Source organism: Schistocerca piceifrons, chromosome 4 (genome assembly GCF_021461385.2).
Source record: "Schistocerca piceifrons isolate TAMUIC-IGC-003096 chromosome 4, iqSchPice1.1, whole genome shotgun sequence".
In the NCBI taxonomy this organism is placed as follows: Eukaryota; Metazoa; Arthropoda; class Insecta; order Orthoptera; family Acrididae; genus Schistocerca; species Schistocerca piceifrons.
Genome location: NC_060141.1, coordinates 343,684,420 through 343,688,993, shown reverse-complemented (window position 1 = coordinate 343,688,993; position 4,574 = coordinate 343,684,420). Strand labels below are relative to the sequence as shown.

The following is a 4,574-nucleotide window of genomic DNA, read 5'->3' as shown; positions in this document are numbered from 1 at the left end:
TGAACAATTATACAGGACTGTGCTTAACCTGACACACAATATTTTGTTAGCGCAACGCAATCTGACTTTCAAAATTCCCTACAAAAGAATGGCCCTGACTAACATTAAACTATACCTTTCACAAATCACTAAATCACTTACCTCACAATAATCTTCGTTTCTCCCACTACTGCAATACAGCAAGCGCCACTACTGCCAGCTAAATAAAAGATTCAAACTACTAAAGGCACTAACTACTGATAGGGATAGTTAGCAAATGAAAGATATTAATAGAGAACGAACAATGTATTTACCTTGATATCATCACAGGTCATAATATATATATCAGTTCATGACAAATTACAAACCTCCGCCATCTCTCTCCTCACATCCACCACTGCTGGCGGCTCACCTCCAACTGCCCAACGCTACGCGCTGTTCACAGCCAGCTGCTGCTGCCCAACACTACAATGGCAGACAACAATGCAAACTAGCCACAGACTGCACACAGCACAGCCAGTGATTTTCATATTGAGCGCTACGTAACGTTGCCAATAAGAAAACATAAACAGCCTACTTACATAGAGAAAACATAAACAGCCTACTTACACCATTAATTGTTTGTTGGCGTTGCGATTGGTTTTCGTCAGTGTATTTGCTATAGTTTTGTGTCCGAAGGCCCTTCTTGCCGCCACAGAACTCAATCCAGTTAAAGGACGAAAGGTGTGTGCGGCCTCTGTCAGTAAATCGTTTTCAAATATAGTTGCGTAGACTTCCAAGGCCAGAGTGAGTCGACAAAAAAGTTTTCTGGGTATGGTACCGCGTCATAATGAATAAAGCTACTGCCGCTGGATAAAAACCAGCCTTTCTGCCACCGTTACAGCGGCCTCCTTCTGGGTCTACTGGTGCGTTCTAGCTATGCAGTGTCCCTTATATTTTGTCGTTACTGTTCACTGCGCGTGCCATGACGTCATAATTTTAAAAAGACTATATTTTGTTGTTACTGTTCACTGTGCATGCCATTACGTCATAATTTTAAAAAGACTATCTGTATAAGGGACACTGCGTAGCTAGAACGCACCAGGAGACCCAGAAGGAGGCCGCTGCAACGATGGCCGAAACGTTGGTTTTTCTCCAGAAGCAGTAATGTTATACATTATGACGCGGTACCATACCCAGAAAACTTCTATGTCTTTTTCAAATACTTTTAATGTGAAACTTACTGGCAGATGAAAACTGCATGTCCGGATGGGATTCGAACTCGGGATCTTTGCCTTTCGATTCCCTGCCTGGCACACAGTTTTAATCGGTGAGTCTGCTTCATATCAGCGTACACTCCACTACAGAGTGAAACTTTCATTGTGAAAATGGTCCGCCAGGCTGTGGCTAAGCCATGCCTCCGCAGTAATCCTTTCTAACACGAGTAGTAGTCCGACAAGTTACGGAGGAGAACTCTTGTGGAGTTTGGTTGTTAGGAGATGAGATACTGGTGGAAGTGAAGCCCTGAGAACGGGTCGTGAGTCGTACTCGGGTAGCTCAGTTGATAGAGAACTTTCTCGTGAAAGGCAAAGGTCCGGGATTTGTGTCCCAGTCCGGCACACTGTCTTAGTTTGGCAGGAAGCTTCACATCATCGCACACTCAGCTGCAAAGTGGAAATTTCATTCTTGGTTGAGTGTGTTGTATAGTGTGTACGAGACGCCTCCATATCCGAAGGTAAAAAGGAATGATTTTGTCCCTGGCCTATAGGCGACGTCAGAGCATTAACGACGGTGGCAGCTTGAACTAACAACCAGTCAGTTGTGAGCAGGCAGTGTTAATCAGTGGGCCTGCGAGCGTAGTGCGTCAATCTCGATGTGACACTAATCGCAATGGAGCAATATCTTTAAATCTAGTGTTCAAGACATTCTCCAGCATAAAAAAAACTGCGTATTCCTGATACTCTGAATGAATGGTGTATTTCGTTTCAAATACGGACAAACAAGCTATTAAGCAAGTAGTCATTATTTTGATTTGGCTCACCACTCTACACGCCCATAAGAAAGTGAAATACCGTTTACATTAAAAAAAAATAAAATTCAGAAGACCTTGAGGGAAAAGAGAAGCAACTGCCTGAACTTCAACAAAGGAGACGACAAGTCAATACCATTCAAATGACAGAAGGTCGAACTGTGGAGGATAGTGTATGTGTAGAACAGCTATTAAAGGAAAGGAAACTTGAAAAAGTCCTGGAAGTGGATGAAGACGAGATGAACTGTCCGATACTGAGAGAATAATTCGGCATAGAACTGAAGGACGTAAATCGAAACAATACTCTTGGATAAGACGAGATTCTATCAGAATAACTGAGATCCTTGGATGAACCACGGCAAAACTGTTCCACTTGGTATGTAAGATGTCTGAGGTAGGCTAAATAATGTCAACCTCCAAGAAAAATGTAATAAAATCACTATAAAAGAATACAAGTGCTGACAAGGGCAGAAATTAGCAAATCATCAATTTAGTAACAAATGGTTGTGAAACACTAAGACGAATAATCTGCAGAAGGATGGATCGACTGGTAGAAGCCGGATTGGGGGAAGATCGAGTTTCAGTGAAATGAAGGAGCGAGAGACGAAACAGTAAAAAAAGACGAACCCGCATTTACAGCGTTTTCAGATTTACAGAAATCGGACTGAGGTTATGAGCCTAAGAACATGAAAGGGAGACGGGAATTGAGAAGGGAGAGGGACAAGGTTACATCCTGTCTATATTATTCAATCTACACACTGAACAAGCAGTAAAGGAAACTAAACCAGAACTTGCAAGGAAAAGAATTAAAATCTTTAACGTTTGCCAATAACATTGTAGTTTCAGGGAGATATCAAAGGACTTGAAAGATCAGTATATTTGAATGGATAGTGTTTTGAACAGATGTCATAAGAAGAACTTAGATTAACGTAAAACAATGGAATGGAATGCAATAAAACTGTCAGGTGATGCTGAGGTAACTAGATAGACACCAAAAGTGGTAGTTGTGATTTGCTATTTGGGCAGCAAAATAACGACCGATGGCAGAAGTAGGGAGGATATAAACTGCAAACTGACAAACAGGAAGATGTTTCTGATAGAGATTTAACACTGAATATAAATATAAGTTTTACGAAGACTTTTTTGAATGTATTTATCTGGAGTGCAGCCTTATATGGTAGTAATCTGTAGACAACACAGATTATAGACAAGAAGAGACTAGAGGCTATTGAAACGTGGTGTTACAGAAGAGTACTGAAAATTGGAAACATAACACTGTCGCTTGTGGCTGGATTTTCTTTTAGCTGAATCTATACCTATCTCTCTTGTATAAATGGAAACATGTATGGCACATAATTCTGTAAATACTCTGCATAATATATATGTAACATTTGTATACTTTTATATGGTATATTGTATGCAATAATTATTGCAACATGAGTAATATGTAAGTGTAAAGTTTATGGAAGAGAATGATCATTAGAGTAGGACAGCTGAAGGGAGCAAGGCAGAAATAGGATCGGCGTGAGACTCGTTTATGGTGAGTTTACACAATATCTAATGCATGGAAAGTAGTTTTGTAGTCTCCAAGAGCTAATAGTTAGTGGAAATGTATATAAAAGTGGAGTACGTACGGTATGGTGACAAATGATAAAAGTTTGTTGAGTTTTTGCAAACGAGTTCTGCGCGCAGGGGTGCTACTAAGAGAGGTGTAAAATGGTGGAAGGAAGCTGCTTTGTGGCGACACCTTTAGATGTATAATGGTGATGAGTACATAATTCCGAATCAATATCTGTGCGAAAGCGTAGCTTAGTGTCTGATCGTTTTATGTCTTTTCCTGTTTAACAAACAATCGCGCCCTTGCAATTACATAGCGAGCGTTGCGATCGAGTGAATGGAAAATCGGTATCCGTCAGTAAACAGAAAATACTAGTCCTGAGTTAATGTTCCTACATATCCTGCTCAAAATTTATTTGCATTTTCCGAAAAAGCAGTTTGATTCATGGAAATTTGTCATTTAAAACTAAACTAAATTCCGTCCGAACAGGTCTTGGAAGGCCCAAAGGTACCGACCGGCCGCCGTGTCAGCCCACAGGCGTCACCGGGTGTGGATACGGATGGGCATGTGGTCTGCACACCGTTCTCCCGGCCGTATGTCAATTTACGAGACCGGAGCCGCTACTTCTCAGTCAAGTAGCTCCTCACTTTGCCTCAAAAGGGCTGAGCAAACCCCGCTTGCCAACAGCACTCGGCAGACCGGATGGTCACCCATCCAAGTGCTAGCGCAGCCCGACAGAGCTTAACTTCTGTGATCTGACGAGAACCGGTGTTATCACTGCGGCAAGGCCGTTGGCTTTGTCATTTAAGAGAGGCACAAAAACCTTTCGTATCGTATGTGTTCAAGTGAAATTAAGAAAGTCATTTTAGTAACATCTGCGACCGAAAGAGATAGCAAAAGTCGCGCCAGCGTGATTAACAAGAGTGAAGCAAGCGCTGCGAAATCATACATCTTTAGAACAGAAGACAACAAATGGTACATGGTGTCAAGTGACAAAATTTAACAGTTCGTACCGTAATTGAGAAAACA

At 41.5% G+C, this 4,574-nt stretch overlaps 1 pseudogene; it reads right to left on the bottom strand.

The window, feature by feature from the left end:
- Nucleotides 1-4,223: 4,223 nt before the first annotated feature.
- Nucleotides 4,224-4,341, bottom strand: LOC124797071 (annotated as a pseudogene).
- Between the last annotated feature and the right edge of the window lie 233 nt (nt 4,342-4,574).